The sequence below is a fragment of the Somniosus microcephalus genome, chromosome 23 (assembly GCF_052327205.1).
Source record: "Somniosus microcephalus isolate GS21.2 chromosome 23, FLI_Smic_1.0, whole genome shotgun sequence".
Taxonomy (NCBI): Eukaryota; Metazoa; Chordata; class Chondrichthyes; order Squaliformes; family Somniosidae; genus Somniosus; species Somniosus microcephalus.
Window position 1 is genome coordinate 34,339,930 of NC_141009.1, and position 26,430 is coordinate 34,366,359.

Genomic DNA, 26,430 nt, shown 5'->3' on the forward strand with positions numbered 1-26,430 from the left:
TTAGCGGGTTATTTCATCCAAAGGGTGAAAACAGGTGCTAAGTTGGTGCTGATAAGACACGCCTGTTTGAACGTCTGGATTTGGCACATTTCTTTGGTCCAAATTGCTGATTACCATAATTTGAACTTGCCTGGAGGCTAAACCAGATGATACCTGCAGGTTTGACACTCAAGTACTGATTAGACGCAATTTTCGTGGAGCAGTATACGTGGGCTCCTCACACCCACTTCCACTGAAGGTGTGGAGTGCTCTGGCTGACACACAGCGGCAGGTTTCAGGATGGCTCAGGGACCGAGGGAGAGGACGCACAGGTTCTTGGATGCTGCACTGGAGGTCCTGGTGGAGGAGGTCCAGAGGAGGAGGCATGTCCTGTAGCCGCAGGGGGGAAGGAGGCCACCTCGCCCTCCTGTCCCTCTCTCCTGCAGCAGCTGGTGCTGCTCTGCCCGGTCTCATGTCCTCCTCCCATTCCTCCTGCAGACCAAGGGGGACCCCCTAGCCAGATGCCCATGACCAAGCACTCCCTTTCTCCTGGTGACTCCTATAAGGCCTCCAATAAGGTGGAGTAGCACAGCACTTACTGCGTTTAGGTGAAGTCCTCAGAGAATTTCCAGAATAAATGTTACTCGAGTATTAGTGAAGACTTGACAAAGTGTCCCAGAAAGTCTCCCGATGTGTTTCAGAGCTCCTCGTCACAGCTCCAGGAGCAAGTGAACATTAAATGGTGAGTATCCCTTTAAATGCTGAGTATCCCTTTAAGTTGCGCTTGAAATCCATATCAACTCATTGTTTACTCCCAAACAGCTGGTTGTTGTTAGGAGAAGGTGTTAGGACAAGCGCTAGCCACCAAAATTCCATGCAGCCTCCTTAATGAGCGTTAGCAGGCATTTTAAGTGGCAATCAGCCCCTTAATGAGCGGCTGTTCCTAGCAGGTATTAATGTGTTATTTTAAATAGTTAAGACCTACACTAAAATAGGAGGCAGAGGAATGTCATATCAACATACCTAAAGGTTCGCTAACATCACCAATTTATTCATTTTTAAAACGCTAAAGATACTTCATTTTAAATAAGTTACATAATGTATATAGAATTGTTGTCAATCGACTTGGCGTCTTCATAGACATTTCCTACCATGGATTCTTTCTACAACATAGAATACACTCCTAAACAATTTCAATTATATATACATACAGTTGTAGGAGTGCTTGAACTCCTAACGAAAGTACTGAGACTGAAACTAGCAGTTAACCAAACGTGGTTTAATGCACTAGTAAAAGTTACAAACAAAAACACAGGAGAAACTCTATACAGGTCTGTACACCAACCGGTTCCACGAGGGCAGAGGGGGACCGCCTCTCCCCTCTGACATCATGACATCATCACGTTTCCCGCCGTTGGGAACGTCACGTGACCTGCGTGATGACGTCATCGCGCTGGATCGCCATTTTACCGAACCCGCGCTATTTATACAGAGCAAACACTTAAAGGTAACAAGCCCCTGTTGAAGGCAATTATATACATTACTGCAAGAGTCTCTTGGTGGCTTTGCCACATACGCCCCCCCAGAATTGTCTTTAATAAGGAAAGTCAATCGCAGAGGAGGTCGGACAAGCCTGTTTGAACGGCTCCTAAATTCCCGGAATCGCCGATCGCCATCGTGGCCGTGGGGCACGCCCCGCAGTCGGTGTTCTTGACGCGCAGTTGCTTGTGCGGTGTTTTGGGCACGAAACTGCAAGGCGGACGGCAGCTTCTGGCCTTCACGCCAAACCGAGCGTGGTAATAACAGAAACCGGTTGTTGGAGGCATCGAGGCAGGGCCCTTTGGGGTGGGGCATCTCGCGATGGCGCAGTATTGTTATCGGACCGCGTATATTTTATCTGCCTCTTCGGCGAGCGCTATGCAATCCCCGGCGTCCGATCTGGCAAGGGCCGCCTGCACCTGTTCGGGCAGTTGACTGAGGAACAGTTCGCGGAACAGGAAACATTGTGGTTCAGACCCCAGGAGTGTGAGCATCTGGCTCATCAACTCCGAAGGTTTGGAGTCTCCTAACCCGGGCAGCGTGAGAAGGCGGCGTGCGCGCTCTGCCTTCGTAAGGCCGAATACCTGCATTAGCCGTGCCTTAATGGCGACATACTTGTCGGTGGCCGGGGGGTTCTCCAGTAGGCTGATGATCCTCGACGCCATCGAGCTGTCGAGTGCGGAGACCGCGTAAAGATAACGGGTCTGATACTGCACGACGTTGCGGAGCTCGAACTGCGCCTCCGCTTGTACGAACCAGGATGCCGCCTGTTGTTCCCAAAATTGGGGGAGCTTCAAAGCCACTGCGTTGGCTTCCATCATGGCTCTGCGTTCCGTTTCCGCCGCGAAGAACGTCCGCGAGGATTCGGGGTCACCAATGTAGGAGTGCTTGAACTCCTAACGAAAGTACTGAGACTGAAACTAGCAGTTAACCAAACGTGGTTTAATGCACTGGTAAAAGTTACAAACAAAAACGCAGGAGAAACTCTATACAGGTCTGTACACCAACCGGCTCCACGAGGACAGAGGGGGAACGCCTCTCCCCTCTGACGTCATCACGTCATCACGTTTCCCGCCGTTGGGAACGTCATGTGACCTGCGTGATGACGTCATCGCGCTGGATCGCCATTTTACCGAACCCGCGCTGTTTATACAGAGCAAACACTTAAAGGTAACAAGCCCCTCTTAAAGGCAATTATATACATTACTGCAAGAGTCTCTTGGTGGCTTTGCCACACAGTCATCTATTCATTTCCTGTTTGTGAAATTGCCGGTGAGGATTGTACTGTTCTGAGGTCATATACTTTTCCATTACCACTGATACTCCGGTCAATGCATTCAGATGTAGAGCTTTTCACCATGCAAGAGGAAGAGGGCGTCTCACTGGGGCTCTCACGTCCTGTTGGTGCTTTGTGGTTGCTTGGTTTTATAACCTTCTGCAAGGGAGTAATTTCTGACTAGTTTGGAATTACAAAATATTATTTTTGCCTCAGCAAATGCTAAATAGAGACAGCAACTACTTTCTCTTCATGTGTGATAATGGGCCATAATTTGCTGTCAAAATAACAGTGAGGCTAATGGCGCTCGCTGTTATTTATGCACAAATGCCACAGTAACTTCAGGTGAGGGCAGATGCACGGTTAAACATGGAAATCCAAAAGCTGCTGTCCAAGATGCAACTTTGCAAAAATGGCATCTCACTGTCTACCTCATCATTGAAAGGCATTGAATGGCATGAAGTTGCTGTATTTGCATGGTAGACACAAATTAAACTCAGCACAGAAACCCTTGTCCAATTCAGTCTAAGTACCCTTTTTTTTTATTCGTTCATGGGATGTGGGCGTCGCTGGCAAGGCCAGCATTTATTACCCATCCCTAATTGCCCTTCAGAAGGTGGTGGTGGGCCACCTTCTTGAACCGCTGCAGTCCGTGTGGTGAAGGTACTCCCACAATGCTGTTAGGGAGGGAGTTCCAGGATTTTGACCCAGCGACGATGAAGGAACAGCGATATACTTCCAAGTCAGAATGGTGTGTGACTTGGAGGGGAACTTGGAGGTGGTGGTGTTCCCATGCACCTGCTGCTCTTGTCCTTCGAGGTGGTAGAGGTCGCACGTTTGGGAGGTGCTGCCGAAGAAGCCTTGGCGAGTTGCTGCACTGCATCTTGTAGATGGTAAACACTGCAGCCACGGTATGCTGGTGGTGGAGGGAGTGAATGTTTAAGGTGGTGGATGGGGTGCCAATCAACCGGGCTGCTTTGTCCTGGATGGTGTCGAGCTTCTTGAGTGTTGTTGGAGCTGCACTCATCCAGGCAAGTGGAGAGTATTCCATCACACATCTTACTTGTGCCCTGTACATGGTGGAAAGGCTTTGGGGAGTCAGGAGGTGAGACACTCGCCGCAGAATACCCAGCCTCTGACCTGCTCTTGTAGCCACAGTATTTATGGGGCTGGTCCATTTAAGTTTCTGGTCAATGGTGACCCCCCGGATGTTGATGGTGGGGGATTTGCCATATTTAATGCTGGGATAAGTGTTAATTACTGCCAAACAAACTCTCTGGCACTGAAAATTAACTATTACAAGTGTGGAGTCTGATTCCTTCAGGTTTTAGCTGCTGCTGGAGATTTTAAAAATGTCAAATTTCAAATTGAAACATTTTTTTACTTTTCCATTCTGTCTCTTTTTCTCTCTCTCTCTGAATCCAGTCTTCCTTTCCCCCTCTTTATTTTGCTTTCTGTACCTGATTTGGCATTGAATTAACCCACACTAATTTACACTTCCTTCTCAGTCCTTACGCTGTTAATTTCAAAATCTGCCAATCTGATTGGTTAAGGAGATTCACAGTTGCTTGCCCTCTTCACTCAAATCCCAGATGCCCTGTTTCCCTCGCTGCGACGTTATCAGCTCGCACTTTCAGCAACTTGCTACGTAAAAAACTCAATAACCTAAATGTGCAAGGGCAAGTCTACCTAACAGTAAACACTGTTAGATTCACTCCGACAGCAAATTATGGCCCATTAATTCACATGCATGAAATGCAGTGTGTGAATCTTTGACAAATGTATCTAGTTGGCAAGGCCAGATCACTGATCAGTGTTGGTAGCACTGTATAAGAAAAATATAAATCTCTGCAGCTCAGTTTGAGAATTATAGTTAAAATTTTCCAATTAGGAAAGGTTGAAAACAGTTTCTCTGGTTCCTGATATCTTTTCTTATCCTGCTTCATATTCAGGTCAAGCATTCACAGATTTATTAAGCATATAGCACTTACAATAGCACTTAAGCATAAACTTAATCATATAGTACTTACAATCACATGTGATAATTGTGGGATTCATGTGATAATTGTGGGATTCAATCATGTTACAGTTCTGAGCTCAATATTCAGGTTGATCAAACCTTCGAATCCTACTCCCCATTACATTTTGTAACTTTTATACCTTTTTTTCGACTACAATTTACTAATCTAAATGCTTTCATACGGCATGCTGAACTAAGCCTGATCACGTCTGGTTCATCTGTTCTATTTTATATCTCTAAGCTACAGAATATGTAACAGTGGGTAAATTATATTTCTGATTGACATGGGTGAGAATGAATCCATTTTACAAACGCCTTGCTTTCCATGTTCTCAGGCTTCTTATCTCTCCTTCTTGAGGTCTGGGGCCAACCAGTATCATTTCTGGATTTTTTCCTCAAGGTCCATGATGAAGGTATAGACCACGCTCTCTCTCTCTAGTGCGTTGGTAGAGAGAGAACTCTTCTGCCTGTAACTATGTGCTGAAGTCAATATTCTAGCTCTTTCTCACCCATGCCTCCTTACACTTAGTTTAATTAAAAATTAATCATGAGGTCCAGCCATGAAGAATTAAGCATTGAAGCGGCTGGTAGATGCTTACGCCGGATGGGGATGAAATTACCTCTTAGCAAATACTTTAGTTAACACTTGGATGGCAATGCTAGATCCACAATACTGCTAGGCTTGCAGTTTTCCTCACCTCAGTGGCAGCATGGAGCTAGCACTAGGGCTATGGAAATACAGAAGAGGCAGGCATTGATATTGCTCACCTGATGGCATTAATTCTTGCTGTTGCTGCTGTTTTATTTGGTAACTCCAGAAGAAAGTTGGCTCAGCAAATATTATTTTGGGATACAGTATATGAGCAATTTGAGACATGACATATGGTAAGTCTAGCATGCTTGGGAGGAACTGGTGACGTTGGGCCTACGGTTCTCAAAGTTTTCCACCACTGGAGGGTTTCCTTGCCTCATGTCTGGGCCTGTTGTAGATTAATTGGTAAAGATCAATTGCCATGATTAGTCGACAACTCCATTATTGTTGTATCATGCAGCTGCCAGGATGGTAGAAGGTGAACTAGATGGAACTTTTTCTTTTATCACCTAGCAATTCATAAGAAGAACATAAGAAATAGGAGCAGGATTAGGCTCATCCCTTCGGGCCTGCTCCACCATTCAATGAGATCATGGCTGATCTTCTACCTCAACTCCACCTTCTGTCACTGTCCCCAGATCCCTCGATTTCCTTAGTATCCAACAATCTATCGATCTCTGTCTTGAATATACTCAATGTCTGAGCATCCACAGCCCTCAGGGGTATAGAATTCCAAAGATTCACAACCCTTTGAGTGAAGAAATTTCTCCTCATCTCAGTCCTAAATGGCCGACCCCTTATTCTGAGACTGAGACCTCTGGTTCTAGACTCCCCAGCCTGGGGAAACATCCTCCCAGCATCTACCTTGTCAAGCCCCTTAAGAATTTTATGTTTCAATAAGATCACCTCTCATTCTTCTAAACTTTAGTGAAGGCCTAGTCTACTCAATCTCTCCTCATGGGACAATACCCCCATCCCAGAAATAAGTCTAGTGAACCTTTGTTGCATTCCTTCCTTGGGTAAGGAGACCAAAATGGTACACAGTACTCCAGGGATTTCTGGAAGATCAAAACCAATGCATCCACTATCTCTGTAGCCACCTCTTAAAACCCTAGGATGTAGGCCATCAGGTCCAGAGGCTTTGTCGGCTATTAGTCCCATTAATTTCTCCAGTGGTATTTCTTTACTAATACTAATTTCTTTAAGTTCCTCATTGTCACTAGACCTTTGGTTCCCCACTACTTTTTCCAGAATATTTTTTGTGTCTTCTACCGTGAAGATTAAAGTCCCCCATGATTACTGTATTACCTTGTTATGTGCAGCTCTAATTTCCTGATTTATACTCTGCCCAACAGTACAACTACTGTTAGGGGGCCTATATACTACTCCCACCGGTGTTTTCTGCCCCTTGTTGTTTCTTAGCTCCACCCAAACTGATTCTACATCTTGATTTTCCAAGCTAAGATCCTTTCTCTCTACTGTCTTTATCCCATCCTTTATTATCAGGGCTACCTGCACCTCCTTTTCCATTCTACCTATCTCTTGTAAAAGTCAAGTATCCTGGAATATTTAGTTCCCAACCTTGGCCACTCTGCAACCACGTCTCCGTAATGACTATGAGATCAAACCCATTTATTTCTATCTGTGCTATAGAAACATAGACGAAACATAGAAGATAGGAGCAGGAGTAGGCCATTTGGCCCTTCGAGCCTGCTCTGCCATTCAACGAGATCATGGCTGATCATCCAAACCCTAGCACCCGGTCCCTACACCGACAGCCATCCCACCCAAACCCTATCCCCGTAACCCCGTAACCCCACGTATTTAATCCCCCCTAACACTAAGGGCCAATTTTTATCATGGCCAATCAACCTAACCCGCACATCTTTGGACTGTGGGAGGAAACCGGAGCACCCGGAGGAAACCCACGCAAATTCATCTATTTTGTTGCACATTTAGACATAGTGCCTTTAGCTTTAACTTTTTTCTATTTTCCCCTGAGTCACTAATGCCCTTGTTAACCTTTGTTAAGCTCTCTGTCCCTTCCTGACCCACTCTGCCTATTTTTACCCAAATTGCTACTCTGCTGTACAGTCTTGATGTTTCTCTTACTGCTTTTGAATTTACCCTTTCCTGATCCTCCAACCACACCTCTTCATTAGTTTAAAACCCTATCTACCTGCCTAGTTATTCGATTTGCCAGAACACTGGTCTCAGTCCGGTTTAAGTGGAGCCCATCCCAATGGAACAGCTCCCTCTTTCCCCAGAACAGATGCTAATGGACTTTGACTCAAAACCCCTGCCTCCCACACCACTCTTTCAGCCACACATTTAACCTTCTAATCTGTTTGTTCCTTTGCCAATTTGCGCGTAGCTCAGGTAACAGTCCAGAGATTATTATCTGTAATTCATATGTTCCTACATGTCATTGGGTGGGCAACAACTAAATAAAATCTGGAAAAAATTACTGGCAAGGAAAATAATTCTTCCTGGCCCAGGTTTTTCTTTCATCAAATAAAAAGGTCAATCCATTTTCACCAACCATACAAAATCACATTCCAAGCTTGCTTACACAATTTCTGTGAACTCTACTTCTGTGGGTTGCAAGGCAGGATGACAGGTATTCTAAGACCTGAAGCTCCTTCACCTCTCATTTCCAGTTGGAACATACTACGTACGTGTGCCAACAAATGGAAGGTGAGTCGGTAAGTAATTGCAGGCCTGCTGTCATCCTTTATTCCGTATTATGAAATGGAAATACATTACATGCATACTTGTTGAAAACCATATGGGCGCAACCAGGCAAACATTAAATCAAGCTTCATTCCTTTTGCACTCAAAAATATACTTATCTTTAAGTCGGTGAAAAATAATGCCAGCTTCCTCGTCATATTTCTGTTGGTAGATAACAGAATAGATCTTTTCCCAGTTAGTCCAGAGGTCAACTTGCAAGGAGTGGCTAACTAAATAAATGTGGCATTCCCTTACAGATAGCTTGCATTTCCATGGGTACAACAGGCCAAAAGATGTTCTTTTGGCTTCGCTGTATCACGTATGAATCTCAATGTTTTTTCTGTAAGGGGCAAGGAGGTTCCTGTCACATCATAAGTGAGTCCATGATCCTGTATTTCCATAAAGTCTTAGGGGGAGAAATTGGGCACCTTAGTGCCTCCTGTTAGTGCCTCCGGGGCTGCTAACGGGGCGCTAAGCACTTACCAGGTGGGACGAGAAGATCGACTCCCACTATATTCGGCGGGAGGTTTGAGCTGGCGGTATGGCGTTACGCCCTGATCTCGTTCGCCTAGAGATCATGACATCATCGCCGTGCGCATCGCTCCGGTAGCGCCCTGGACCCGAACCACGGTTCCGCCTCCTGCAGCATCGCCGGGCGAAAACACCGACAGCTGCAGGAGGCGGTGATCGGGAGGCCGGGCGCTTCAGGGGTGAAAGTTAAAGGGGAGGTTGCTGAGGTAAGTGCCTAAATTTTTGAAATGGTTTTGGTCAATTCATTTTGCTTCTCCAGGGATGCGATCGATCAGCCCGGCACTCTGCTGGAGTGAATGGGGCTGATCGGGCCGGATCGCGGCCGCCGTCGGGGACCAGCTAACTGGTCCCAATGCACAGCCTGCAGCAATGACCCTTCCCTTTAAGGGAGGGAAGGAGCCTCAGAACGCGGCAACGCTGCACGGCCCATTGTGCAGCGCTGCACAACTACTGCCCTGCCTGCGTTCTTTTGTGCTCCAGGACGCACCACTTCCTTCCTGGAACGCTAAGCCCAATTTTGTGAAAGCTGGGAATCATTAGCGCCTGGCGCTCAGTTTCCCAGCTTTCAAAGGTTACTGCCCCCAAATGGGGCGATAATGAATTTCTCCCCCTTAGAATTTTATAGCATGGAAGACAGCCAGTTATTGTTGACTCGGTGAAAGACCTATTGAGGCCAATGTTCTGCCAGTAGCACCTGGGCAATAATGGCAAGAAATAGGGGCGGAGACCCTTGGTTCCAGGTCTCTGCCACCTTTATAATAGGTATTCTGTGCATATCCAAAGGAGTGGGCAGATACAGGCCGAAAGCTCCAAAGCGTGTCCAGATGCAGGGTCGCCTGAAGAAGCTGCCAATGGACTATGTCAGGGACCCCATTAGATTGGAGGATGAGGGGGCTCGGCAACAAGGCAATGGAGGACACAAAGATACGGTCTTCCTTTTCCTTTTCCTTGTAACATCTCAACAGTTCATCAGGCCTAGAGGCTTGAGATACCTGACGCTATGCTTCTCTTCCTGCCCTGCTTTCTGGAGAAAGATGCTATGAGGAGTTAGGCCAGTGCTGACCAAACACCACCAAATGTTGGCATTCTGGTAATGTGCAAAGGTTGGGCAAGGAAAATCCACTGATGTCTCATTTCCCAGTCTTTTTCTCATACTCTTTAAAAATGTCCTTTTTCAAATATTTATCCATTTCCCTTTAAAGGCCATTATGGATTCCACCATTTTTTTCTAGTAGGAGACTCCCTTGTCCTAACAACCCTCTACACAGAAAACAATTCTCTTCATTTCTCCCTTCATTCTTTCTGTGATGATCTTAAATTTAATGCCCTCAAGCTACAGTTTTTCCGCTTGAAGCATAGGATCACAGAGTCACGTTATACATTTACATGGTCTTGGCTCGATAGATAAACCTGTACCAATTGCAGTTGATATTTCTGACTTGCCTGTGTGGAGTCTTAATTGTAACTTTCCTTTTTGCAAATTGATACACCTGAAGTGACTAGGACAAGGCTTCAACAAAACATTATACAGTTTATAAAAATACACATCTGATGAAGGGTTCCACCTCAAATGTTAACTTGCCTTCTCTTTCAGACACTGCTTCTTATCTTGGAGGTTCTTCAAATAATCAATAACCATGGCTTCTGCAGGTCCAATCAGCCAAAAGACTCACTTCTTCATTATCACTGTCAAACAACAGAGAATACATTAGATCCATATAAAAATACAGAAATGGAATTGGTAAATTTGGTAATGTTCCAGATTTATCCTCATTTTGTAGGTTACAGCAACAACTTTTATTTATATAGCGCCTTTAACGTAGTAAAACGTCCCAAGGCACTTCACAGGAGTGTTATAAGACAAAAATTTGACACCGAGCCACATAAGAAGAAATTAGGGCAGATGACCAAAAGCTTGGTCAAAGAGGTAGGTTTTAAGGAGCATCTTAAAGGAGGGAAGAGAAGTAGAGAGGCGGAGAGGTTTAGGAAAGGAGTTCCAGAGGTTAGGGCCTAGGCAACCAATGGTTGAGTGATTATAATCAGGGATGCTTAAGAGGGCAGAATTTGAGGAGCGCAGATTTTTCAGGGGGTTGTGAAGCTGAAGAAGATTACAGAGCTAGGAAGGGGCAAAGTCATGGAGGGATTTGAAAACAAGGATGAGAATTTTGAAATCGAGGTGTTGCTTAACCGGGAGGCAATGGAGGTCAGCGAGCACAGGGGTGATGGGTGAACGGGACTTGGTGCGAGTTAAGACAAGGGCAGCCGAGTTTTGGATGACCTCAAGTTTACGTAGGGTAGAATGCGGTAGGCCAACCAGGAGTGCATTGGAATAGTCAAGTCTAGAGGTAACAAAGGCATGGATGAGGGTTTCAGCAGCGAATGAGCTGAGGCAGGGGCGGAGATGGGCAATGTTACAGAGGTGGAAATAGGCAGTCTTAGTTATGCTATGGATATGCGGTTGGAAGCTTATTTCAGCAGACCAAAAAGCAACAAGATATAATATTTTGACCCCTCCAAAATAAATCTAAAAATATCACATTGAGGTAGATTTTCAACTGGCCTCCTGGACATAAACCTAGCGTTGTGGATCGGTCGTCCATTTTAGAAACTGCCTGATTTTTATTTCCATATTGGGCGAGCTTCCTGCAAGGTCAGGTTTACACCCAGGTGGTACGTTTAAAATCTATCCCATTATATATTACATTTAGCTGTAACCCAGGAAATGAATAGTCAGGCCCATAGAGGCGCAGAAGAAAAACAAACAGTTAGACGAGATTGAGCCCACTAAGGGTGCTAGGCACAGTCATCGCCCTGCACTGAAAGGCTAACTGGACTCCAATATTTTAACTCACCAAATGGGCACATCAGAGTCAGAAAGTTGAACCAAACATACGTAGTTAAGAATGGATCCATCCAAGAAAGTATTAGCCACACAGCCAATGATAAGGGATATTCTGTCTTCCCCCAATGACTCAGTGAGTTAACTTAGCAAGTAGCAGAGCTGTACCGACCAGGAAGGTTTTGTGTTCAATCCCCAGTCTGTGCTGAGTTATTCACAGAATCACAGAAACCCCACAGTGCAGATAAAGGCCATTTCGGCCCATCGAGCCTGCACCGACACATATTCCACCCGATCCCCGTAACCCCTACACCAACACATATCCCACCCTATCCCCGTAACCCCACGTATTTAATCCCCCTAACACTAAGGGTCAATTTATCATAGCCAATCAACCTAACCCGCACATCTTTGGACTGTGGGAGGAAACCGGAGCACCCGGAGGAAACCCACGCAAACACGGGGAGAATGTGCAAACTCCACACAGATAGTCACCCGAGGCCGGATTCGAACCCAGGTCCCTGGCGCTGTGAGGCAACAGTGCTAACCACTATGCCACCATGCTGCTACTATGCCACTATGATCGTAACCAGGTCAAATTCCTCAAATTCTGCTCTCTTAAGCATCCTTGATTATAATCACTCAACCATTGGTTGCCTAGGCCCTAACCTCTGGAACTCCTTTCCTGGTTAACCAGCAGGGGAGCTACGATTGGACTTCAGTGCCCCTGCATTAAGGAGGATGAAATCAGACTGAGTTCCCACTCTTGGTCACTATCCAGTGACCTCTACTGCATGAATGGACATTGATTGAGAACAGGATTGATTGGTGCCTCTGCCATTGGGCGCAGTATCCACCTCCACCATCACTGCCACATCTTGGCTGCAGTGTGTATTATTCATAGGACACACTGCAGCAACCCTCCAAGCTTTCTTCAACAGCACCTCCCAGCCCCACAATCTCTACCACTGAGAAGGACAAGAACACCATGGGAACAACATCATCGGCACATTCCTCTACGAGTCACACTCCATCCTGACTTGGATGTATATCGCCACTCCTTCAGTTCTTACAGGGCTTGACAGGTTAGATGCAGGGAGGATGTTTCCCCTGCTGGGGAGTCTAGAACCAGGGGTCACAGTCTCAGAATGAGGGGTCGGCCATTTAGGACTGAGATGAGGAGAAATTTCTTCACTCAGAGGGTGGTGAATCTTTGGAATTTTCTACCCCAGAGAGCTGTGGAGGCTCAATCATTCAGAATATTCAAGACAGAGATCGATAGATTTTTGAATATTAAGGGAATCAAGGGATATGGGGATAGTGCAGGAAAGTGGAGATGAGGTTGAATGGCAGAGCAGGCTCAAAGGGCCAAATGGCCTACTCCTGCTCCCATTTCTTATGTTCTTATGTTCACTGTCATTGGGTCAAACTCCCACAATTCCCTACATAACACCATCAGGGGAGCTCCATCACTACAAGGACTGCAGTGGTTCAAGGAAAAGGCCCACCACTGCCTTCTCAGGGCAAGTAGGGATGCAGATTGGATGCAGACTTGCCAGCATCTCCAACATCTCGAGAACAAATTAAAAAGGTGCGACGCTCTCTATGGGTGAATAGCCCACCAATGTTCATCATTAAGATTCATACATGAATAATGGCCACTTGGGTGAAGTACTGGGTAGGGGGAGCCAATGAGAGGTAAATGTCCATCAGCAAGGAATCAATGCCTTCACGTGACAAAGTGGAGGGTACAGGAGAGAAATTAGCGGAAAAATTCAATTTTTAGCGTGCTTTTCACTATGAAATTCTACATGAACTCTGCACAGCAGCAACAGATTGCATCACTCCTCCGTGTTAATTTCAGCAACTCTTTATTCTAATTGTGACTTTATTGTTTCATATGTTGCTTCATGTGAAACTCAATGTGGTTATTATAAGGAAAGTCCCAGAGGTCAAAGCTGTACAATATCGCCCACTACTAGAGTTCACAGACTGAGTTTCAAACAGCTGGCAGGGTATTCCATAGTTGTAAATAAAAATACTAACTATAACTGGTGTTACTTAAGGTCACTAAATAGAGCCCCGATATAACAGCTTAATGATGTTACTATGTATCTTACTTAGTCTGATCCACATATATTTTCAGAATTTCATAACAATATATTCTGGGATATTAATGCCTTGTTTCCTAAAATAAAATGTAATCATTTTAATATTCAATATCGGAAAGCCAAAATCGGTAATAGATTTGGAGAATTACCAATTAAAAGTCTAATATTAGGCAGCTTTGTGTTGCTGTACATTAATGTACAAATGTAATGTACCATGGATAGTTCTTCACTTCAGCCTTCTTTATTGAAAGAGTTGTCAAATATATTGAGCTATTTCTCCCACACTTCATAGTTTTATCTATTCATAAACTGGACTGCTGCTTAGTGTTTTAAAGCTCCCAAGTGGGCATTACAGTGAGTTCTGCTTTTATTACATAAATTCTACTTTTTAAGAACAGCTGGAAAATCTGAGTGTAACATCGGGATACATCTCAGCCCTTTATTTCCAGAGAACTAAGGATACTGGAGTGAGGCCAAGAAAAGGAGATGGCACGCAAGCCTACATTTCGTTGTACTGCACTTGTGCACTAACAATGACAATAAAAGTTGATTTGATTTGATTTTGATTTGATAGTTCTTTACGGCCACAACTGGTTTTCTCTTCACCACGTGAAACTTTTTCAATCCACCATTTCCACCTCAGTTCTGTGGCTAAGAGTCTTACACTACAATAAGAACTTACATTTCCGCAGCACTCTTCATATGCAGAAAGGCCGTCTGAAAGCAGTTTACATAATGTGTATAGTTTAACCACCTCATTCTCCCACACACTTAAGCAGCAAGTTGCAAAGGTCCGAGAGCAGGTCACCTCCCGATTCAATGAATTGACTAAGATCCTCATTTTCACTTCTTGGCCTCATCCCACCTGCCTCAGGGATCCCTCTCAGCTGTACACACCATCTACTACTTGGTTGCTCCACCATCAGTGGCTATCCTTTCAACCACCCAGCTCTCTTGAACTCCTTCCTTAAAGCCACCACCTTGCCACCTCTCACCCTCCCTTCTTTTAAAATGTTCCCTTCAACCAAGCTTTATTCGGTTTACATCTACAAGATGCACTGCAGCAACTCGCCAAGGCTTCTTCGGCACCACCTCCCAAACCCGCGACCTCTTCCAACTAGAAGGACAAGAGCAGCAGGCGCATGGGAACACCACTGTAGTGTATGTGCCTTTAAGACAGAACTACTTTTACAGCTCCTGTATACTGTAGTACCGGCAGTGACCACACCTGTATATAAGCTTTGCGCATGCCTCTGTACCCCCAGTCTTGAGACTACCCTCCTCCAGTAAAGACCTGTTTATTGTTAACTTACAGCATCCGTGTGGTTATTGAATAACAGCAGACCCTCAGAATCACAGATCTAACAGTGGCGACGAGTGTCGATTCGAATCTACCTGCAACAAAAGAAAAAAAAAGTCGAAGCCAGGAACACGGGCGTCGACCACGAGCAACCGCCCAGAACCGGCAAAGAGTGAACATCGCAGGGGATGCTGTGGAGAGCCGGGCTTGGTTCCCCAGCCACGACGATCAGCAACAGACTGACGACAGGTCCAGCGCAGCCCCTTCCCGGGCAGTGGCGGCTGCTGCCGACCGATGGCGGAGAGAAAGCCGAGCAGCGTCGATGGGGTAAGACAGAGGGTGAAGCGCGCGGGGCGCAGCCGGGGGTGAACACCGAGTGGCGTCGAGAAAAAGGAAAACAAACCAGAGAGAGAGAGGATAAAGAAACAGCCGGGTTCAAGACCGAGCGGCGTCGAATAAATAAAAAGTAGAACGCGCAGAGCACAGCCAGGGCTCACGGGCTGAACAGGGTCCGCGGGGAGAAGAAGGGAGAGCACGGGAGACGCCATTGAGCTGCGGAGAAGAAGGGGAAGCGCGGGAGACGCCATTTTTGACAGTTAAATCACACCCAGGGATGCCGAAGAGTGGCAGTATCTCTACGTTCGACAATGAAGTCGAAGATTGGGCGACATATGTGGAACGTATTGAGGTGTACTGCAGGGCGAATGAAGTGCCAGATGCTAATAAAGCACTAGTTTTGTTAAATTCCATGGGTGCAAAAACTTATGGGTTACTGCGAAATCTAATAACCCCAGAGAAGCCGGTAAACAAGAATTTCAAAAGCATAGTAGAAATCCTACAGGACCACTTTAACCCCACACCGCTGCTGATAGCAGAACGATTTAAGTTCCATAAAAGGAACCAACACAAAGACGAAAGCAATGCTGAGTAGCTAACGGAACTGCGCAAGCTATCGGAACACTGCCAGTTAGGAGCGGGACTAGCAGATACGTTAAGGGACAAGTTTGTGTGTGGGCTACAAAGTGAAGGAACCCAGAAACGGCTTCTATCAGAAAAGGATCTTACGCTGGACAAGGCTTTCAGTATGGCAGTATCACACGAAGCAGCCGCAAGGGGCGCTGCAGAGATACAACGGAGACCGTAAGAATATGGCACCAATGAAATGTCCTATGGAACAGGGAAGTGCTATCGCTGCGGCAGAACAACACATGACCAGAAGGATTGTTGGTTCAAGGACCAAGTGTGCAGACAGTGTGGGAAAGCAGGACACATAGCAAGAGTCTGCAGGTCTGGGAAGAAAACCAACAGTAAGAAATCTCCACAGGAGAAGTACAAAAAGGTACATAAGGTGATGGACGGTGGTTCAGACGAACAGAAAAGTGACACAGACTCCGGAAGCAAGGAGCTGGGTTGTCTGAAACTACATAAGGTAACCGAAATGGAGGATCACCAGACTATCTGGGTTACACTCAAGATAGACGGAGTCCAAGTGAAAATGGAATTGGACACTGGATCAGCCCTAACAGTCATAAACCAAAAGGTCTACAAGCGGCTATTTTCACATCTACCCTTGAAAGCTACAGAGATTGTCTTGAAGACATATACGGGGCAAAAAGTCTACCCCAAAGGAAAAATAAGGGTGAAAGTGATATTTAAAGGCCAGGAAATACCTAAAATGGATATATATGTATTGCCAGATGGAGGACCACCACTGCTAGGACGTGAATGGATCCGGAAGATACAATTAGATTGGCATTCCATACAGGCACTGAAGGTTGAGGCCAAAAAGGATGACGACGTCACACCTGGACGACTGTCAAAAATGCTAACTGATGCAAAAGAAGTGTTCCAGGAGGGACTAGGAACACTAAAAGGCATAACAGCCACAATTAAAATAGAGGAAAATGCAAGGCCAAAGTTTCTTAAGGCCAGAACAGTGCCTTATGCGATCAGACCAGCTGTTGAAGCAGAGCTGGGAGGTATGGAACATTCAGGAGTACTGTCCAAAGTAGACTGGAGCGAGTGGGCTACACCCATTGTTCCTGTAATGAAGAGGTCATTGAGTAATACGCCTGGGGAACCAAAGAAGGTCCGCATCTGTGGGGATTTTATGGTGACGGTGAACCCAGTCCTTCACACGGTACAATATCCGCTTCCACGAATTGAGGATATTTTCGCCTCGCTATCTGGAGATAAACGCTTCACCAAAATAGATCTAGCACAGGCGTACTTGCAGATGGAGGTAGAAGAAGCTTCGAAACTATACCTTACGATTAACACTCATAAAGGTCTCTATCAATACAACTGGCTGGTGTTCGGAGTAGCCTCGGCTCCGGCTATCTGGCAAAGGGCGATGGATCAGGTCCTGCAAGGGATTCCAGGGACCCAGTGTTATTTGGACGACATCTTGGTCATGGGCGAAAATGACAGTGATCACCTCGCCAACTTGGAGAAGGTGCTCACCAGATTAAAGGAATATGGGCTACGAGCTAATCGCCACAAGTGTGAGTTTTTCCAGAAACAGATCTCGTATTGTGGCCATGTCATCGATGAAGAGGGGTTACATAAGTCCCCTGAAAAGATTGAGGCAGTAGTCAAGGTTCCAGCACCGGAAAATGTGTCACAACTGAGGTCGTTCCTCGGGCTGGTAAACTACTACCACAAGTTCTTACCAAATTTGTCCACGGTGTTACACCCACTGAACACCCTACTGCAAACAGGGGTACCATGGAAGTGGGATGACGAACATAGATGAGCTTTCCAGAAGTGTAAAGAATTGATCACATCAAAAGAGGTGTTGGCCCATTTCACCCCAGCACTACCAATTTGTTTGGCATGTGATGCATCACCCTATGGTATTGGAGTGGTGCTATCGCACAAATCCCCAGACGGGTTGGAGAGGCCAGTAGCCTTTGCGTCTTGGTCGCTATCCTCAGCTGAGTGCAACTATGCCCAGATTGACAGGGAGGCCCTCAGCCTAGTATGGGGAGTAAAAAAATTCAACCACTATCTGCATGGGCAGAAGTTCACCTTGCTGACTGACCACCAACCACTTGTCTCCATCTTTAATCCTAAGAAGGGCGTTCCAGTGATGACTGCACAACGGTTACAAAGATGGTCCCTGTTTCTAGGGGCGAATCAATATGAACTAGAATATAAAGGCACGAAACAGCATGGTAATGCTGATGGGCTATCGCGCCTGCCACTGCCTACTGCGGAGGAAGCACCAGCAGTGGACCTTATCGAGATATTTTATTCGTCAATAATTGAACGATTGCCAGTAATGAACGCGGATATAGAGAAGGAGACCCGCAATGATCCGATGCTGTCTCGGGTATATGATTTGACGGTGAGGGGATGGCCAACACATGGCGACTCACTGTTGCCAGCATTCTCATCCAGAAGAGAACAGCTGTCAGTATGCCAGGAGACAGTGATGTGTGGCTCCCGAGTGGTAAATCCACCCAAGTTAAGGGAGAGAGTGCTAAATGAGCTACATGAAGGTCATCTAGGGGGAGTGAAAATGAAAAGCCTTGCTTGGGCTTATGTGTGGTGGCCGGGAATCGATCAACAAATCGAAGAACTAACCAAAAGCTGCTCAGGATGCCAGAAGGTCCAAAATGCACCACCACATGCCCCTCTACACCCATGGGAGTGGCCCTCCTCTCCATGGCAACGGGTGCATATTGATTTCGATGGTCCATTCATGGACTCAATGTTCTTAATAGCAGTGAATGCTCATTCAAAGTGGCCTGAGGTGATAAAAATGTCTTCAACCACTACAGAGAAAACGATTGCAGTTCTACGGACCATATTTGCCAGAAACGGTTTGCCAGAGCAGATTTGCTCTGATAATGGACCAGTTTGTGTTCGAAGAGTTTCAAAAATGTATGAGAAGGAATGGGGTAAAGCATTACACATCCGCCCCGTATCATCCAGCCACAAATGGATTGGCTGAGAGGTTCGTACAAACCTTTAAGAAGGCGATAAAGGCCATGTGCTACGATGAAATTCCACTACAGCATAAGATGGACAATTTCTTATTAGCCTACCGAAACGTGACACATGCAGTTACCAACCAGACCCCGGCCATGATGTTCTTTAACCGAAGGTTGAGATCTCGTCTGGACTTGCTCAGACCAAATGTGCGAAGAAATGTTGAGGACAAACAATTCCAGCACATCAATGAGAAGCCGACAAGGAGCTTCAATGTAGGGCAACCAGTCTTGGCCCGTGACTATTGAACAGAGAAATGGCAACCCGGAACGATATGCACAAGGCAGGGGCCATTAATGTACATAGTGGATGTCGGGGAGAACATTGTGAGACGCCATGTCGATCAGATCTTAGCGTCACAGGAACGCGTCAACCCCATGTCGCAAGTACCTGGGGATGAACCCTATATACCGGTAGCATCTACCTCAGAACCAGTAGCAGGGGAACCCGATGAACTACCCGATGAAAAGGGGTCAGAATCGCCTCTGCACCAAGAACAAGAACCTCAGGAAAGGCGCTATCCCGAAAGGGTCAGGAAGCCGCCCCAAAGACTGAATCTATAAATGGACTATTGTTGTTTAATGTACATGGTAAAGTGTTAATTGTTATTTGAATGTTAAGGGTACTACTAATCTAAAAGGGGAGGAATTGTAGTGTATGTGCCTTTAAGACAGAACTACTTTTACAGCTCCTGCATACTGTAGTACCGGCAGTGACCACACCTGTATATAAGCTTTGCGCGTGCCTCTGTACCCCCAGTCTTGAGACTACCCTCCTCCAGTAAAGACCTGTTTATTGTTAACTTACAGCATCCGTGTGGTTATTGAATAACAGCAGACCCTCAGAATCACGGATCTAACAACCACCACCTCCAAGTTCCCCTCCAAGGCACACACCATCCTGACTTGGAAGTATATTGCCGTTCCTTCATCATCGCTGGGTCAAAATCCTGGAACTCCCTCCCTAACAGCACTGTGGGAGAACCTTCACCACACAGACTGCAGCGGTTCAAGAAGGCGGCTCACCAACACCTTCTCAAGGGGGATTAGGGATGGGCAATAAATGCTGGCCTTGCCAGCGACGCCCACATCTCATAAACAAATTTAAAAAAAGATTTCTCTCCTATTTTATTCTCTTATGTTGTGCATTGTGTAAACCAGATGGGTTTTTTTCTGTAGATGAAGCATGCAGCAGCAATGATAAGTTGTTATTGTTGTGTAAGACTCTTGGCCACAAAATTAAGAAGAAATGGGTGGATTGAGACAGTTTCACATGAAGAGAAACCCTTCAGTTTTGACCTTAAACAACTAACATCACACAAGAGTATAATCTCATTTTCTTGACATCAGTCCAGCTTCCTTAGTTCGGAGATGAAAAAAAAGAGATTTATCCTGATGTTACACTTAGATTTTTCAGCTGTTCTAAAAAGTAGAATTTATATAATAAAACCAAAACTAATTTTAATGCTCACAGCTATAAAATACTAAGAAGAGCTCCAGTTTATGAATAGTTATATAATTAACTGAGTAGTTTACCCTGTGATTTGGTAATATTTAAAACTCAAAATTTTTGACAACATTATGGGGGAAAAATTCATTATCGCCCCGTTTGGGGTGCCATTAGCAGCCGTGCGCAAAGTTTAGCGCCTGGCGCTAATTATCACCTCCGACGGCAAACTTGGCTTTTATCGCCCCTGGAGGTGATTGGAGCGCTAAATCAGGCACTTCACACCTGTCTTAAGGCGCAAAGGCCGAGGAGCAAGGCGCTACCTCAGAGTGCTGGCGAAGCTCATGTAATGTCAGTCAGCAATGGAACACAGACACACTGGCGCCAGTTCTTAAAGGGGAGTTCTGACGAAAGGTCATCGACCTGAAATGTTAACTCTGTTTCTCTCTTCACAGATGCTGCTTGACCTGCTGAGTTTCTCCAGCATTTTTCTGTTTTTATCTTAAAGGGGAGGGTTGATGTTGCACTCCATCCACATCCTGCTCATTGCAGCCTTGAGAGACCTGTACATCAAATCTGCTGGAAAGAACAATGGAGAGACCCAGGGAAAGAGCTCAGAGTGCAGCCCCCACAGTCTCTTCTAAATAGATACAAGGAAGGGCAAATCAAAATGAACCTGCAAAGTGCTGCTCAGTATGCAAAACTCCTTCACACAGCGTTGAATCTCTCCAGAAGTCTCTCTCTTTCTCAGAATGCGTGGTGCAAAAATGTCACCAACAAAAAAAGGTAGTAAGCAGTCACCTTTAAATAGCGCTCCCCCAGTCCCTTCCTGACTGCATAACGCTCCCCTCAACCTGCCGTTGCTAGCGGCAGGCGGTAAGGCAGAGGGCGCCACTCAATATCCGGTCCGGGGCGCTACCGGGGCGTTGCGCACTCGACTGACGTCACGATCTGCCGGCGCAGGAGATCGTGGCAGTAGTGTTTAGCGCCACTGCAAAATGTCTAGTTAATTTCGCGAGCGGCGCAAACATCGCCACACCCGGGCACTAGTTGCTTTGTGCCCCATTAGCGCCCTCTTAAGGCACTAAAGGGGGGCGCAAACAACTGAATTTTTCCCCTATGAATTTTATTCCTGACAGCATGGCAGTGTAACTGTGGTTATACCACCGAATACTGGACTGTGTCCAAAAATTTACAGTTAAGCGCCTAGCCATTCTGTCACTTGCAGTCTTGATGACTTTCTGGTGAGTCTTATCCGTGTATTCCAAGGGTAAAGGACAAGAGTTTATCAACTTCATTACAACCTAAGAGTGAAAGATATTGGTTTCAGTTTGTAAGGGATTTGGTCCCTTTACGTAAACTGTTATGTGAGGTTTGCACGAGAAAAGTGTCCTGGAAAAAGCCCGAGCTGAAACAAAAAGGTTAGATTAACATTTTGGAGCTTTGGTTGCTTATCCTTGGTGTTGAATCCGTGATTCTTAAAGAATGATGTTTTCCAATAACTACACAGAGGCTGTAACTTAACAATCAACAGGTGTTTACTGGAGTAGGGTAGTCTCAAGACTGACAGTACAGAGGCATGCTCAAGGCTTATATACAGGTGTGGTCACTGCCGGTACTACAGTATACAGGAGCTGTAAAAGTAGTTCTCTCTTAAAGGTACATACACTACAATTCCTCCCCTTTTAGATTAACAGTACCCATAATATTCAAATAACAATTAACACTTTAACATGCACATTAAACAGAAATAGTCCATTTATAGATTCAGTCTTTGGGGCGGCTTCCTGATCCTTTCTGGATAGCGCCTTTCCTGAGGTTCTTGTTCGGTGCGGAGGCGATTCTGGCCCCCTTTCGTCGGTTAGTTCATCAGTTTCCACTGCTACTGTTTCTGAGGTAGATGCTACTGGTATGTCGGGTTCATCCCCAGGTACGCGAGGCATGGGGTTGACTCGTTCCTGTGACGCTAAGATCTGGTTGACGTGGCGTCTCATAATGTTCTCCCCGACATCCACTGTGTACATTAATGGCCCCTGCCGTGTGCATATCGTTCCGGGTTGCCATTTCTCTGTTCGGTAGTCACGGGCCAAGACTGGTTGTCCTACATTGAAGCTCCTTGTCGGCTTCTCATTGATGTGCTGGAATTGTTTATCCTCAACATTTCTTCGCACATTTGGCATAAGCAAGTCCAGACGAGATCTCAACCTTCGGTTAAAGAACATCATGGCCGGGGTCTGGTTGGTAACTGCATGTGTCACATTTCTGTAGGCTAACAGGAAATTGTCCACCTTATGCTGTACTGGAATTTCATCATCGCACATGGCCTTTATCGCCTTTTTAAAGGTTTGTACGAACCTCTCAGCCAATCCATTTGTGGCTGGATGATATGGGGCGGATGTGTAATGACTTACCCCATTCCGTCTCATAAATTTCCGAAACTCTTCGGACACAAACTGTGGTCCATTATCAGAGCAAATCTGCTCTGGCAAGCCGTTCCTGGCAAATATGGTCCGTAGGACTGCAATCGTTTTCTCTGTAGTGGTTGAGGACATTTTTATCACCTCAGGCCATTTCGAGTGCGCATCCACTGCTATTAAGAACATTGAGTCCATGAATGGACCAGCGAAATCAATATGCACCCGTTGCCATGGAGAGGTGGGCCACTCCCATGGGTGTAGAGGGGCATGTGGTGGTGCATTTTGGACCTTCTGGCATCCTGAGCAGCTCTTGGTTAGGGCCTCGATTTGTTGATCAATCCCCGGCCACCACACATAAGCCGTAGCAAGTCTTTTCATTTTCACCCCTCCCAGATGACCTTCGTGAAGCTCATTGAGCACTCTCTCCCTTAACTTGGGTGGAATTACCACTCTGGATCCACACATCACTGTCCCCTAGCATACTGACAGCTGTTCTCTTCTGGATGAGAATGCTGGCAACAGTGAGTCGCCATGTGTTGGCCATCCCCTCACCGTCAAATCATATACCCGTGACAGTGTCAGATCATTGCGGGTCTCCTTCTCTATATCCGTGTTAGTTACTGGCAATCGTTCAATTATTGATGAATAAAATATCTCGATAGGGTCCACTGCTGGTGACTCCTCCACAGTAGGCAGTGGCAAGCGTGATAGCCCATCAGCGTTTCCATGCTGTTTCGTGCCTTTATATTCTATTTCATATTGGTTCGCCCCTAGAAAAAGGGACCATCTTTGTAACCATTGTGCAGTCATCACTGAAATGCCCTTCTTTGGATTAAAGATGGAGACAAGTGGTTGGTGGTCAGTCAGCAAGGTGAACTTCTGCCCATGCAGATAGTGGTTGAATTTTTTTACTCCCCATAATAGGCTGAGGGCCTCCCTATCGATCTGGGCGTAGTTGCGCTCGGCAGAGGTTAGTGACCGAGACGCAAAGGCTACTGGCCTCTCCAACCTGTCTGGGAATTTGTGCGACAGCACCGCTCCAATACCATAGGGTGATGCATCACCTGCCAACCGAATTGGTAGTGCTGGGTTGAAATGGACCAACACCTCTTTAGATGTGATCAATTCTTTGCACTTCTGGAATGCTCATTTACATTCGTCATTCCACTTCCATGGTACCCCCGTTTGCAGTAAGGTGTTCAGTGGGTGTAATACTGTAGACAAATTTGGTAAGAACTTATGGTAGTGGTTCACCAGCCCGAGGAACGACCTCAGTTGTGACACATTTTCCTGTGCTGGAGCCTTGACTACTGCCTCAATCTTTTCAGGGGACTTATGTAACCCCTCTTCATCAAGAACGTGGCCACAATACGAGATCTGCTTCTGGAAAAACTCGCACTTGTGGCGATTAGCTCGTAGCCCATATTCCTTTAACCTAGTGAGCACCTTCTCCAGGTTGGCGAGGTGATCGCTGTCATTTTCGCCCGTGACCAGGATGTCGTCCAAATAACACTGGGTCCCTGGAATCCCTTGCAGGACTTGACCCATTGCCCTTTGCCAAATAGCCGGAGCCGATGCTACCCCGAACACCAGCCGGTTGTATTGGTAGAGACCTTTATGAGTGTTGATCGTGAGGTATTGTTTCGAGGCTTCTTCTACCTCCATTTGCAAGTACGCCTGGGCCAGAGCAATTTTGGTGAAGGGTTTACCTCCAGATAGCGAGGCGAAAATATCCTCAATCCATGGAAGCGGATATTGTACCGTGTGAAGGATTGGGTTCACTGTCACCTTAAAATCCCCACAGATGCGGACCTTCTTTGGTTCCCCAGGCGTATTACTCAACGACCTCTTCATTACAGGAACGATGGGTGTAGCCCACTCGCTCCAGTCTACTTTGGACAGTACTCCTGAACGTTCCAACACTTCCAGCTCTGCTTCGACGGCTGGTCGGATCGCATAAGGCACCGGTCTGGACTTAAAACACTTTGGGCTTGCATTTTCCTCTATTTTAATCATCGCTGTTATGCCTTTTAGTGTTCCGAGTCCCTCCTGGAACACTTCTTGTGCGTCAGTTAGCATTTTTGACAGTCGTCCAGGTGTGACGTCGTCATCCTTTTTGGCCTCAACCTTCAGTGCCTGTATGGAATGCCAATCTAATTGTATCTTCCGGATCCATTCACGTCCTAGTAGTGGTGGTCCTCCATCTGGCAATACACATAGGTCCATTTTAGGTATTTCCTGGCCTTTATATATCACTTTTGTGGTGTATGTAACCTGTTCCACCTTAAGAGAACTTAAGCCTGTTCCAACTTAAGAGATGTACTACTTTCTCTGGCTGCTGTATACGTAATACCGGTGGTGACCACACCGGTATATAAGCACTGTGTAGTAATATTGTATTCAGTATAGTCCCTACCTCCAACCAGTAAAGACCTGTTGAATTTACTCTCTTAGTCTGTGTAGTAATTATCACTATAACACACAGACTTAACAGTGGCGATGAGTCCGATTCTTACCCTGCGGCAGTTATTTCCACGGCAGCTTCGTCCACAGACAGGACGTCGAAGAGAGGTTTCCACCCTCATCACCCTACTGGAAGACACGTCGAGCAGCAGGCATCGAGAAACCGGAGTGCAGAAGACATCCTGACCTCGAAGCCTCCATCAGCGACTGTCAGCTTTCTTCTTCTACCTCGGTGGTGGGTAAGCCGGGCAGCGACGCGACAGAAAGTCAACCGCGTTGGCTGTACAGACGGGGCTGGGAAGACGGAGGAATAAGGGCGGTGAGATCGATCGCGACCGGAGATAAGGGCCGGGCCGCTTTCGAGCGAGAGGCGCAGCGCGGGGACATCGATCGCGACCGGAGATAAGGGCCGCATTCGGGCTAAAAGGCGCAGCGTCTGGGGAAACTGAAGGCGCGAGAGCCGCGGTGAAGCGGAGACAGCGTCGGGGGATGGTTGAAGACCGCCAAGCGCGGGAAAACCGCCATTTTGTGGGCGGAGGACGACGACAAAGAGCGGGAAGCCGCCATCTTGGATAACATAAAAATACAATAAATTGCAACGATGCCTAAACATGGGAACATTAATACCTTTGATAGTGACATCGAAGATTGGGCCATGTATGTAGAACGCATACAAAATTATTGTAAGGCAAATAAAATTCCTGATGCAGATAAAGCACTAACATTATTAAATTTAATGGGTGCGAAGACATACGGGCAATTGAAACACCTGTTATCACCAGATGAACCGGCGGATAAGACGTTCGATGAGATTGTTACTGTCCTGAAAAATCATCTAAACCCCACGCCGCTGATGCTAGCGGAACGATTTAAATTTTACGACAGAAGGCAGCTGCAGAATGAAAGCAATGCTGAATATTTGATGGAATTACGTAAGCTAGCAAAATATTGTCAGTTTGGAACGGGACTGACAGAGGCACTACGAGATAAATTTGTGTGTGGTTTATTTAAACAGGATACACAAAAGCGACTGCTCGAGGAGAATGAGCTGACGCTTGAGAAGGCGGTCACTATGGCAGCAGCACACGAAGCCGCAGCGAGAGGCACGGCAGTAATGCAGCTACGGTCACCGGAACTCGGTACAAACAAATTGGGTTTGAGTTCTGTCAAATGTTATCGTTGTGGAAA